Genomic DNA, 14,807 nt, shown 5'->3' on the forward strand with positions numbered 1-14,807 from the left:
TTGCAGGCCTTCAAATTGTTCTTTATGCTTTCTCAGTGTCTTCTTAATAACCTTTGTTTCTTTAGTCATATTTTCTATAAATTATTTGATTTAAGATGTGTGATTATCATTGACAAATTGTCTTAAATCCTGTATCTCTTCAGTATACTTGGTTTATTTTTTGGCTGGGCCATCTCTTCCTTTTTCCTAGTATAGCTTGCAATTTTTTCCCCTGATGTCCAGGCATCTGAATATGTTGGTGTATTTACTTTGATGGCCAATTTCTCTCTATTGTTTATTGTGATTTTTTTTCACACCTCTTCTTTAATAAATATTAAATTTTAATATTTAATAAATATTTAATATTTTCTTAGTCTTTAAAATTGCCCAGCTTAAGTTTTCAAATCAGGCCAGGGACTTACAATTGGGGTGCAGATATTCTTCCAGAGGTTGTATACAGAGGGCATGAATGGTTTTTCCCCTGTAATTTCCAGACTAGCTAGCATATGGTACTAGTCTATGCAACTTTACACAGAAGTGTTTCTTCTCTACTTTCCTGCATTCCTGTGTTGAATCTCCAGATCAGAGATTCAAAGTGGGCTCTGCTGGGCATAGTCACTGAAGAAAAGCATCCCAATCTCCCCTCCCTTTTCTCTTGAAACAACTGACAGGAAGGAAGATGTCTGTTTCCCTCTCAGGTAGTTCTAGTGATCCAGGGGTTTTGCCCAGCTTAATATCTTGGGGGTGGGGTAGGAAAGCCCTTCCCAGATGCCTCAGGGGGCTTGGTAATTTGTCATTTCAGCTACTTCATCTTGCTGTCCCTCAACCTCCTGGGAGATGTGTAGCACTGTCCTGATCTCCTAATCCCCAAAGCAGGTCTCTCAGACAGCCTTTGGCTCTTCCTCTGTTGTTGTTGTTGTTTTGAGAGCATTCAGCTCTGCCTGTTAGTCCATCACCATCTTCCTCAGTAAGCCTATTTCATAATGCCAGAAAATTACATCTGACATTGATGTTAAAACTCTAATCATGGGTGACAAATTCTACCTCTGTTTTCTCAATGCCAAGATTAACCAATAAATCTGGTTTAGTGTGGTACATTGTGATATGTGGCAGGTTATGTTTGTATGTGTGGAAGTGTATTTTCAATAGATTATAAGCCTAGATGGGAGTGGATATGGGAAGCTATAACATCGTTCCTTAGTATTATATATATATATATATTTTTTAATTCAAAGCAAGTTTGGAAGGAGATTTTTATAAATGGACTAAATACAAAAGAATCCCAAACAAAATAAAATGTAAAAATGCATGGTGAAATAACAGAGGGAAATAGGATTTGGATTTTTGTGAGTGTTTTAGCTTATCTATCTTAGCAATTGCCATATCCACAGACAAAATAATTTTCAAAAAACGGTAAACTCTGACTCAAACAACTGTAAAATGAATACATGTGAGTGCTTGCATTTAACCCATTAATTAATAAGAGAAACAGTGTGGCATTAGAATCAATTTAAAGGACAATCCAATGTACCAAAAATATGATTACTCTTTAAGAGATGCTGTAATTAATTTATAAATATATTTCTGCTTACCACAATTATTGAGGAAAATCAATTGAACCTCCAGTAGAAAGCAATTCTATTTCTACGAACAAGAGTTATTTGAATTACTCCTACATTCCAGTTTGTTGGACTTATATAAGTCAGCAAACAGGGAGGCGAAGATGGTCAACCACCGAACCAGGGAACCGAGAGTGCCTACAACTCCAAGCAGGTAATTCACATCCATCAACCATGTGGGACCTAAGCCCCCTCTCGATATAGAGGTGGAGTGGACATCATCAACCCAGGGTCCACAGGTTGGAGGAACTTACTGGTATTCTATTATAGAACTATTGTGACTAGTAATGGAAGAAACTGTAGCATTGATGTGGAGAAAGTGACCATGGTAGTTGCTGAAGGCAGGGAGAGGGAAAAGAAGATGAGATGTGGGGGCATTTTCAGGACCTGGAGTTGTCCTAAATAATATTTCAGGGACAGATGTTGGACATTATATATGCTGCCATAACCCACTGAATGTACTGGGGGAGAGTGTAAACTACAGTGTAAACTATAATCCACGCAGTGCAGCAGTACTCCAAAATGTATTCACTAAATGCAATGAATGTACCACAATGATGAAAGAGGTTGTTGATGTGAGAGGAGTGGGGGATGATACGTAGGGTATGTGAAAACCTCATGTTTTTTAATGTAACATTTTTTTGTCATCTATGTATCTTTTTTAAAAAAGACAAAATAATAAAAATAAAATAAAAATTTTAAAAAAGAATTATTTGCATTATATCTAATTTCTAAGATTTAAAGAACTGAGACCAAAATAGCCCAAAGGCAGTGAAAGTCACAAAACCCATAGAATCATGTAACTTCAATGAGAGTGGGCTAAGTAATACATAAATTTTCATTGAAGACACCTAGTAAATGTTTTGTTACATTTCAATCTTTCACTGTTATTTTCCTTAATGGGAGATAAAGAAATGTATCAACAATATTCAAATGAAGTAAGAATGATTTTTAAATAAAATAAATTTATGAAAGTGAAAAATCTTCCCCCATTTATGTTATATATATATATATATATATTTACAAAAGAATAGTTTAAACTGAAAACTTTCTGTATCCTTAGTAGTTTTGATATTTGGGTATGGAAAGAGCTAAGCAAAACTATAAAGGGATGAAAAAGTACCCCAGGGATAGTAAGGGTGGGAAGGCATTAATACAATGAGGCTTGAGAAAATCAGGGGTGGATATAATTACAGTAATCCAGAAGGAAATGGATCTGTAGCAGAATTGTTTATACCTTAGTTAAAGGTATCCAATCGTTGACAAACCATAGGAGGGAACCAACAGAATAAATACCCCAATTTCCTTACATTCCCACCATTCACTCTTAATTTTTAGCTCACATTTCCTGATGGCCAGAGTAAAATACAGCCTGTTTGAAGCAGAACATGGAAGCAGATCATGGAAGACTTCCTTGGGTAGAGGAGTGATAGGAGTATTTCTAGTTCATGTTCCTATAGTGTATTCATTTGCATTCTTTTTTGGAGCTAGTTGGAAAAATGAAAACATACAGAAAATAACTGAGTCCTCCAACATTTTTATTTTAATCAGTTAACAGTCATTTAATATGACATATACCACTATGGGTCAGATACTGAAGTTAACACTTAGGCTAAAGAGGTGAATAAGACAGATACAGCCCTGCTTTTCTATAGCTTATTTAAAGGACTTTGGAATTGAAGAATGAGGCAAATTGTACTTTATCTGTATGTCAACAGTTTGTGAAAACAGAACCAATAGTTGAAGAAACATTTCTTTTTAATTTCAGAAAGTGCTCTAATACTTCTTGCTGGCTGAGAAAGAATCAGATTTATTAAAAGGTGAAGTCTCTGTGCCTAGATGTCCTGCAGCAAAGACCCAGTGACTTTTCAGGAGGTGTGTTAGAAGGAATTCAATTCTCCATTGAAGAAACTGAATTAGGCAGCTTCAAAGGCTCATTCTCATCTTGTTTTGTAAAATTGAAAAAGTAATATGTTTATTCCCTTCTGGCGCAGCATAGAATTAAACTACTTATATTATTAAAAAATAGTGAAGTGGACTTGGCCCAGTGGTTAGGGTGTCCGTCTACCACATGGGAGGTCTGTGGTTCAAACTCAGGGCCTCCTGGACTCATGGGGAGCTGGCCCATGCGCAGTGCTGATGCGCGCAAGGAGTGCCCTGCCACGCAGGGGTGTCCCCCTCATAGGGGAGCCCCACGCACGAGGAGTGCACCCTGTAAGGAGAGCTGCCCAGCGCGAAAGAAAATGCAGCCTGCCCAGGAATGGTGCCGCGCACACACAGAGAGCTGACACAATGAGATGACACAACAAAAAGAAACACAGATTCCCGTGCTGCTGACAACAACAGAAGCAGACAAAGAAGAACACACAGCAAATAGACACAGAGAACAGACAACTGGGGCAGGGGGTAGGAAAGGGAGAGAAATAAATAAAAATAAACATATCTTAAAAAAAATACTTTGGGTTTCTCTGAAAATCCAAAATATGAAATGTCCACTATCTTGCTATTAAGAATATGAATGCCTCCATTCTGAGTACTTCATCAGTACTGGAAGTAAAGAAGACAGGTTATACATGACTGAACTCATTCTAAAAGGACTTATACAGAATCCTCAGGTGCAGAGAATTCTATGCAGGTTCTTATTTATCACCTACATTGTCACTGTCAGGGCATCCTAATCATTGTTGATGCCATAATCTGCAGTCAGACTTTGTAGACAATAATATATACCTTCCTTCTAGTCTTTGATAGATGCATGCTATTTCTCTTTGATAATTCATAAAATTCTAGTTGACATGACCTCAGACAAAAGTCATCTCCTTCAGTGGCTGCATGGAACAGTTCTTTATTGACTTCTTAGACATTTGAGGTTGTTCTTCTCATGTTCATGGCCTGTGATGGCTCTATTGATATCTGCAGATATGTGCACTTATGTGAGTTTCATGAAACACTGCACATGCTGCCTCCTGGTATAGATGTTCTAGACAGTGGGCTTTCTACACTATTGGACAGGTTCTGGTCACCTTCTGGCTCCCATTCGGTGGACTAAACATCATGGAACATTTAATGTGTGACATCCCATCCTGATACAATCCACTTGCAATGACACTTTCTTCATTGGTCCCTTGGTAGCTGCCAATTGTGGAGTAACCCCTGTGATGACCTTTAATATTGTTGATATCTTATGTTGTCATCCAGGACCCCTTGAAAACTCATAGATCTGCATGGAGGAAAACGTCCCTCTCTATATGCAGCTCCCATGTCACTGTTTTCTTGTGATCATTCCCTGTATTTTTATGTATCTGTGTCCAGCAGTCATCTTCTCCATTGATAAACTTATAGCAATATTCTATAACCTTGTCATTCCACTGTTAAATCCTATAGTTTATACAGTAAAGAACGTAGAAGTAAAAAATACTTTTAGAATGTTATTGAAAAGGAATGTAATTTCAGAGAGAAAATGATCCAAGATTATATTTTTATCAAAAACTTTTTTATTTTTTGTTTTATTACTTTAAAAACTTTTTACCCCACCTTTCACCCAACACTTACAGAATTTTTTCTAAGATAGGTATTATCATCATGATTATTCCTATTTTATAGATGAAGGAAAATATACTCAAAAACATTAAATGACCAACCCAAAATCAGAGACAGAGATAATACCTTGGATCTATATTTAATTCCAAATTCCATGCTCTTACCATCATTTTCAAGAGTATCAGGGAAAAAAAAAAGCAGCATGTAGATCAGATAATTTGTTATAGCAAATTAATGGTAAAAATGAGAAGTTTTGAGTTGTATATAAGTTACCAAGGTAAAATGTTTGACAGTATCTCTTTTCTAACTGCAGAGTTGCATAACCTACCTAATATAAAAGCAGTTGGCACTCACAAATCTGTATTGCCTACTGGTATATAGGAGAGTGTGTATTACAATTTAGAAAGAAGGTATTTGATAATAAGTTATTGGAATACATATAACCTAATTTTAAAATTATATTGGGCTCTTGTTTTGTTGAGTAAAAAAGTCCAGTAATAATAAAAGTTTATTGCATTTAAAGCAAAATGAAAACTTGTTATTACATTCATATGCTCATAACAACCCTATAAGATTAAAATCCAGTGTTCTTATTTTACAGAAAAAATGGAGGATATTAAATGTTAACTAGATCATATAATACGTAAGTGAGCCTTGAAATTCATAATCTATATCCTGTGAACTTTTAATTATATAGAATTCCTTGGTACTAGTGTTTGGTTATGATTTGATATAATATTTTTTATTATATGACATAGGAATGATAATTTATTAGATTCAAAATCATTAGTAGAAACTATGCATTTTGTTTTCAAAAGCACATATAAAAATACATCAATAAAACATTTTTCATTGTTAAAAGTCAGCTGCTTAGTTACTTGAATCTGACATTACTAAGAACATTTCTTAATACCCTAATTGCAAACTGCTTTCCAAAATGGTTTATAAGGTATGGAAGAAAACAGGAATCATTATTCCACATTTGAGCAAAGGAAGTATTTCTTAATTAAGTTTACTTAAGCCATAAATAATATGACCTATTCATATTGTGCATGGTTTTTGGCTCTTTAAAAAATGAAGTCTGATACCCAAAGATAAATGTGTATTACTAATATCTTTATAGCTACTTATTCATTTTGATAAATTCAGCTCCCATTTCATGTATACAATATGTTTCATTGAAGAAGTTAATGGACATCATGATGTAATAATATTTAGCAAGCATACTATGATTGTATAAATAATGAAGGAGAATAAGAATAAAGGCTTCAGGATCAGGAGACATGAGTTTTATTTATCACTGTGCCACCATCTAATTCTATGACTTTAAACTGTCTCACCATTTCTAAAGGAAGTTTATTTAAGTAATTCAGAAGATGTTTCCAAGTGTTTTGATTCTGTTAGTGCCATTTTACTACCTTAAATACTGTTAATATATTTGCAAATATATTTGCTTCTACTCCCATTTTAAGAAGTAAAACTGAAGATATAAATGATTATACATAGAGGCCAGCCATTGACCACACACCCTAAACTTTACCATTTCTGGTAAATAACTTAGAAAATGTCCTTCTGGGATGGAAGGATCTTTGGATTGGACTATGAATTTGAGGATATGAAATCTAATGTTGATGTTTTGTTGCCTTGAGAATATGAATTTATATCTACTGAAATGCACAAAGTTACCCATAAGAAGAACACTGTCAGGCCCCCAAGATTTGCAGAATTAGTTCCTGAAACTGTCAAACATCAAAGAATACCTCAACTGCTTTCTGGCCAATGGTGATCTGATGCATATTTCATTTCTTCTGCCTTCATTCTGGTTTATTTTTCTAGTTTGAAAATGTGTTACTGTCTTTCCAATATTTTTCTCACATTCTCTTTAGACTTGTATTCTGGAAACGGACTTTCCTGGTATAGCTTCAGGAACCCTGGTTTGAAATATTACCTCTATAGACAACCCAGACCAATTTTAGACTTAATACTGTACATGCTGCCCTTTCTCCATGCCATAACATTTTAGGCCCTGGAAAGCTCCCCAGATGTAGGGATTTAAAAAATCAAAAACTGAAGAAAACAAGCTTCACAAATTTCTTGCCACAGCCCTAGCTGTTTGGGTAGAAGCTGGATGACCATTTAATGGGTTATCATCAAATCCATTGAATGGATCTTAATCTTTTTTGAGGATGGGCAGGATAACCATGTAAGTATATGCTCATTCTATGATCTGCCTGTTTCATTTGAGAGATGAAAAACAAGTTGAAGACTTTTTCACAGGTGACTGTTTATATTCCTTAAAGTTCCTTGGATAGTTTCAAATCCCATTCAAGCTTTCTTTGACACTTGCTATCACAAAGATTATCATAGCCAACACTATAACACTCAAATGGTCTCAACAACCAAGTTTTGCTATGTGGCCTCAGTTTCCTTGAGCTGTTTTTCTATCATGACGTGTTGCTAAGTGATCACACCCTCTTGAGTCAATCCAGGAGTTATCTTTCCCATTCCATAGGTGTACTGTGAGACTAAATTTGAATTGCTTTAAGAAAGACATTTTACCCTATGCATAAAATTCAATTAGTGAAATTATTTACATCATTATCATATTAGTTTAATCCATAATGAGAGCAATAAACAACTGCCTTGGGGAAGTACTGAATATTTCCTCTGGTGTGAGGTTCCATTATTATAGTAGGGTTTATAACAGTCCTGCAATCATACTTGAATGCAGTATCTAAAAATTATAATCAACATAAAGGATGGCTTGATAAAAAAACATAATATTATGGTGAAAATTTTTAAAAATCAGATAGCTACCTAGGTAAATTTCTACCAAATATCCAAAAACTCCATACAAAGTTCATTTGTTATCAAATGTCCAAAATCATACTGCCATTTAGTTAATTTGTAAGTGTTTGCCTCATTTTGTTCTCCTGTTATTTTGATTTGTCTTCAGGTATACTTATGGGTGGATTTGAAAGTTAAAGATGAAATGCTGTAAAAGTTCTTCTCTGATGTTCAGTTAAGTAATGTGAAATAATTAGGTGGTTGGCAAGTTTTACTAATAATGGTGAAATACCCCCGAGGTCTCATTAGCAACAGCTAAGCAACTTCACTTAAAACAGGATACCTGGGAGCACTTTTAAGACACAAGAGAAAGGTACTATCCAGAGGTGCCATTTATAAATCAACAAAGAGACTTATAGTAGCTGAGCTAGTTGGCATTTTAAATCTTACAACTTTACTTCTTTCTGTGTTATCTAATAGCTCCCTGGGGCTCTGGCATGGAATTCTGTCAAACTCATAGGTGAGAATTTTATTTCCAAAAATCATATGATTATAGATAAATCTTAGATTTAAATGGACCTTAATAATAATATAATCAAGAGAGTGTAAACTACAATGTAAACTATAATCCATGCTGTGTAGCAGTGCTTCAAAATGTATTCATCAATGGCAATGAATGTAACACATGTATGAAAGAAGTTGTTGATGTGGGACAGTGGGGGTGGTAGGGAGTGGGGCATATAGGAACCTTCGATATTTTTTAATGTAACATTTTATGTGATCTGTGTATCTTTTAAAAATAAATAACAGTATATTAAAAATAATAATATAATCATACTCTAACTCATTATGGCCCCAACAATTTGAAGTTTAGATACTTTCAGCATGCAAGCATCAAGGAAAAGAGGATCACTCTAATCTCACTAATTTACAAGTAGCATCTTGGGATGTTTCTCTTTTTTTCCTTATTGGTATGTATTTAACTTGCAGTCATGTTTTGTACTCAAATTTGCATCCAGGTTTTCCTGCTTAATATTACAAGACACAAATTTTCTTACAATATTTAAAAAGATTTCTTTTAAAATCTACACACTGTTGGAAGTGATGTCCTCTATTTTTACTTAACCATTTTTCTAACCTTGGACTATCTATGCATTTTCTAACTTTTCATACCTAATAATTTTGTTGAACATATTTTTCAATATTGATTTTCCCTTAAATATTTTCCTCTATGGTCTATTCCTAAAATGAATATTATTGATTCAAAGAAAAAAAGACAGTTATTTCTATTTCTTCATAGTTATTTCTAAGTCTTTTAATAAATAATATATTATTTCTACTTTTTGAACACCATAACCTTTTTCAGATATTTGGGGGATAAACCTAATACAAGACAACTGCAAAGAAGCAGCAGCACTTTCCACATGTACATAAGATTTTCATCTCAGCAAATTAAATCTAAAGTGCTTTTATCTCGTATTTTTGGGAGGAAAATAAATGTTTTGCAGAACAAATTTTATTAATTTTTTAAAATTTTCTCTTTCTTTCCTTTGGGGAATTTATTTTCCCGTATTGGGATGATTCTTCCATTTGAGAAATAATGTGATTTCCTTTAACCAATGATGGATGATGGATGTTATGAGAGAATGGAAACAGAACAGATGAAAATGCATATAGCAGAATCATAAAACACTTAGGAAGATCATTCATTTTATGGATGTTTGACCCATTGCGGTTTGGTAATAAAATACTGGGAGTGGAGGAGTACTAAAGACATTGAACAAGGACTTATTGTGACTGTAGGCAAACATATAAATTCATATAAATAGTGAGAATCTAATAAATAATTTTTGGATTAGTGAACATGTAAGCAACAGGTAGACTTTAAATATGTGTTTGTGTGTATATGTGTGTATGCATATATAAATCATAGCATTTTATTTATCTATAAGCTATCTATCATCTACCTGTCATTTTTTTAAAAAGATTTATGTTTTGTTTATTTCTCTCCTCTTCCCCACTCCCCAGTTGTCTGCTGTCTGTGTCCATTCACTGTGTGTTCTTCTGTGACCACTTCTATCCTTATTAGCGGCACTGGGAATCTATGTTTCTTTTTTTTGTGTCATCTTGTTGTGTCAGCTCTGTGTGTGTGTGGTGGCATTCCTGGGCAGGCTGCACCTTCTTTCGTGCTGGGCGGCTCTCCTTACGGGGTGCATTCCTTGCGCATGGGGCTCCCCTATGTGGGGGACACTGCTGAGTGGCAGGGCACTCCTTGCGCACATCAGCACTGTGCATGGGCCAGCTCCACACGGGTCAAGGAGGCCTGGGTTTGAACTGTGGACCTCACATGTGGTAGGTGCATGCCCTATCTGTTGGGTCAAGTTCACTTGCCTATCTGTCTTACTTCAAAAAACTTCTTTCCATTCTCCAGGTTAAACTTATACTTTTTAAAACTTTGAAAGTAAGGGTTCTCTTTATTTAAAAGATCTTCATAGAATGTAGAACTTACCAATATTTTTAAACATTTTTTAACCGTTTTCTATTGAAATTATAAGTTTACTGAGTGGGAATATACCAAATTGTATGTGAAACATAATTTTGTAAAATAAACAATATTATTTGACCAGCATTATTATTAACTTGGAAATCAAGTATCTTGGCAATATACTCTTTCCTAGAGGGAATTAATATTTCTATACTTACCTTATAGAGGTACAAACTATGCTACAAACTGTTAAACTGGGTTTGAGCTTCCTTTCAAAACTTTCTTTTTTTTAATGTGTCTCATATAGTGGGTAATGATAAACAGAGCAGTTTGACAGGGCCACTTGAGAGCCTAGGTTTATGAACTGAGAAGCAGGTATATTTTTCCACATGGGGATGTAAGAAGTGTGGCAGTTCTCCAAACATTCATCATTTAATTAGCACCAGGCATCACAGACACTACTTCTGGCATTCTACTCTGCACAGGGAGGAAACAGAAGTGAGTATCATGTGCTATGGTAGGAAGGCTAGGTATGTTTCTAACTACTTATAAACTTCCTTGAACTGTGGTTTATGACATTTCTTGTTCAGTGGACAATGTCTTTCTTTTCACAGTTAGAACCGTTGGTTCAAATGTCAATTCTCCAGGAAGGTGGAATAATCCTTTACTGTTTGCAGCATTTAGAATTTACAAAATACATTTTGCAGACCTTATTAGTAGGTTCATAGATGCAGAAGAGGCCTTGGAAGCTTACAGGAACTGACATGACTTAGCAAAGTCAAACAGAGTTGAAATAAAGAGAGACTCCATGTCTCCTCACAACATATGGCTTCATATTTTCTCAGTAGATTTTAGATAAAATGGTTCCTTATAAAAGATGTTTTTTAGGTGATAAATGCAAAGTGTCTTTAGTTAACAAAACAGCATCATGTAGGACATGGAATGAATAATTGATGCAATTACTTGTGTAAAGGGGGCCAAAGATGTACTTCACAATTATGGTGACTACCTTATTTCTATACTATGAATTCAGATAAGAACACTTCCACAGTTAAGTATCTTTCTTTTTTTCTTTGTAAGTGATTCAGCCCTCAACAATGTGTTACTCCCTGAATGGATCACCTCATCCTTTCCAACAATGCAATTGAATTTATTCTCGTGGGACTCACACAGAATCCACACTTGCAGAAGACACTGTTTATTTTCTGTTCATTTTTCTATTTGCTGTGCTGGGTAATCTCATTGTCCTCACCACCTCTCTCAGCCCCGCTTTTTCTGCTCCTACTTACTTCCTTCTCACCTACTTGTCTTTCATAGATGCCTCCTACCCCTCTGTCATCATCCCGAAAATGATCATCAGCCTGCTTTACCAGAGCAGAAGCATATCCTTGAGTGGTTGCCTGATTGAGCTCTTTGTGGCAAACTTCTTGGGAGAATCTGATATCCTCTTCATTGTCATGATTTATGATCGCTATGTGGTAATCTGCAAGCCTTTGCACTATATGATCATCATGCGACGGGAGCCCTGTCGTCTCCTGGTGGTCATGGCCGGCGTTGGGGGAATCCTCTGCAACACTGTGCAGATTCTCTTCACTATCAATTTGTCTTTCTGTGGCCCCAATGTCATTGTCCACTTCGTGTGTGCCCTCTTCCCACTGCTCAAGCTTGACCACAGTGGCACCTACACCCTTGGGATGGTGGTGGTTGCCAAGTGTGGAGCTATGTGCTTGCTCATTTTATCCATGTTACTTAATGCCTACGTTGTTATTCTGCATTCTCTGAAATTCCGGCTCTAAAGAACAGTGCAAAGCTATCTCCACATGTGGTTCTCACTTTACAATAGTTGTACTCTTTTTTGTGCCCTGTATATTTACCTACATGCATCCTGTCTACCTTCTTGGTAGACAAAGTTAGTGACTGTTTTCTGCAATCTTCACCCCCATTTTAAACCCTATCATTTACACAGTCAGAAACACAGAGACAAAAATACCGTGAGGAATTTGTTGAAGAGTAACTTAGGCTAGTTATAATGCCAAGAAAATAATGACACATAAAAACAATGGTAAATATGAAAGAGGATTATCAAATTTTGCAGGTAAGTGACAAAAAAAAAAAGTTGAGAGACTAACATTTATGAGTACTTAATATTGACTAGAAACTTTAGCTGCATTTGATTGCTTTTCATGTTCCTAACCAGGGATACAATATTCTTGTATGATATTCATATTCTAGGATATACAATTGAAAGAACTGTAAATCCTCAGTTTGATGATTCTAGGGTGTGTTTTGCTGCAGGGTCTCACTCCTGTTTTACTAAATTCTTCACACATTTGTTACTTGAGTGAAATGACTGTTCCATGGAAACTTAACCTCTGAAATTCCTTTATTTTGGCTTTGCCTTTGATGGAGCACAAAAGAAGAAATCCTAGGATAGATGTTTGGGGGGCAGTGGACAGTTGAGGAGTGAAAGAACCACCAAAGTTATTGTTTGTTACCATGAATCATCTGAAAGAAAAAAAAAAGAGGCACCAACTAAAGGAAGAAAGGAAAAATTCAAAGATCATCTGTGAAATTTTTCTTATCACAAAAACTAAGTCCAGCAATTTGGATTACCTTTAATTTCATCTTATTTACTCAAATATCCTCATGGTTCACAGTTTTTCTTGAATACAAAGGAACAGATTTTTCTTCTTAACAAGACTTAAAAAACATTTGAAGAAATAAGGAAAAACATCACTTTCCCTAATATCAATAAAAATGGTAAATTTCCAAAGCCATCATTCCATAAGTGTAATATGTATATTTGCATCGAATGAATTTTTTTAAAAAAATTCTTTCTCCCCCTCCCCTTGCCACTTGCTTACTGTCTGCTCTCTATGTCCATTCACTGGACAATCTTCTGTGCCTGCTTGTTCTCCTTTTTGTTGTATCATCTTGCTGTGCCAGTTCTCTGTGGGCATGGGCAATCAGCTCTCCTTAGGCATGGGCCAGTTTGCCTTCACAAGGAGGTCCTGGAGCAAACCACAGGCCTCCCATATGGTAGACGGGAGCCCAATCAGTTGAGTAACATCTGCTTCCCTAAATTAAATGATTTTTTTATTATTGATCGGGCATAATCACCTCAGTTAGCTGATTTGATCCATGTACTAAATTTATAGCTACAAAATTACTGTCCCCATTTACAGAGAAGCAAATTGAAGCTAAGAGAAGTTTATTAATTTACTTGACTCAGATACACAGAAAGAGTTTCAGCTATATACAGACTTCAAATCCAGGTCTTCCTAATCTCAGTCTTATTCTTTTTCAAGTAAACCACAGTTGACTGTAGAATGTTTATGTCTATAGATAAGAAATTTATATTCATTCTTAATAAGGTACTTTATCCTTCAAGAAAAATGATGCTAAATTTGTTGCAGTCTTTTCTCATATGGAACACTAGCTTTCCACAATATTCCTTGATACACGTGCAAAATATAGGGTCATTCTAAATTACTACATAATTTATGAAGCAAACCTTCTTTGATTATACTACTCCAATTTGTGTTACTTCTCACAAATATTCCCTTTTTCGAATGAGCTCATCATCTCAAGCTGTTTCCTCCATTATTTGATCATACGGTAATGCCAGAGAAAGGTACATCTGTTCTTTGGAGTGACTATGTGTTCTAGTTCATGCATAGCTATCTTGAGTTCTTAAAAAACAGAACCTGTTAAAGGTCTATGCCTGGGGCACAATATAATCAGCAGGTAATTGACTCAAATGGCCAAAGTTGTAATTACCCTTGAGAAATTTCAGGAGAATCTAGATTAAATGTTTCATGGTTCGTTCTGTTTTAAGGCTGTTAAATAAGAGATTAGAATGGGCCAGCAATAGGTATAGATGTTTTGAGGAAATGCTATTTCTACTTTAAGACAAAAGGATTAGAAGAGAAAAACCAAGCCCAATGACTGTGTTTCAGGGGAGAAACCAAATCCTGAATGAAGGAGTGATATGATTAATGAGACACAAATTACACATTGTCAACTGCAAATTTGGAATCTGTAGGAATTGATGAAGGAAATGTTAAGCCACCTGACATCCTCAATAGCTGGAATCTTGCTGTTTAAGAATAAAGTTAAGGAATCAGATATTTCTTTGCACAACATTGTAGCAGTTTGATATTGTTTATGAATTCCAGAAATAGTTATTGGATTATGTTTGTAAACTGGTCTGTTCTTCTGGACGTGAATAAATTATGATTAAGGCTTTGATGGGCCACTTCAGTAGGATGTTGAGTCCCTACTCCTTGGTGGGCAGGGACTTACAGAGAAACCACACTGCAGAGAAGGGAGGATGGAGTTTTGATATAGGAGCTCTGGAAGTAAACACACAGGAGAAAAACACAGGGGGCTAGAGG

At 35.5% G+C, this 14,807-nt stretch overlaps 1 pseudogene; it reads left to right on the plus strand.

Moving 5' to 3' along the window:
* Positions 1 to 11,523: 11,523 nt before the first annotated feature.
* Positions 11,524 to 12,434, plus strand: LOC131275812 (olfactory receptor 4C3D-like; annotated as a pseudogene).
* Positions 12,435 to 14,807: the final 2,373 nt, after the last annotated feature.

Source organism: Dasypus novemcinctus, chromosome 24, assembly GCF_030445035.2.
Source record: "Dasypus novemcinctus isolate mDasNov1 chromosome 24, mDasNov1.1.hap2, whole genome shotgun sequence".
Lineage (NCBI taxonomy): Eukaryota > Metazoa > Chordata > Mammalia > Cingulata > Dasypodidae > Dasypus > Dasypus novemcinctus.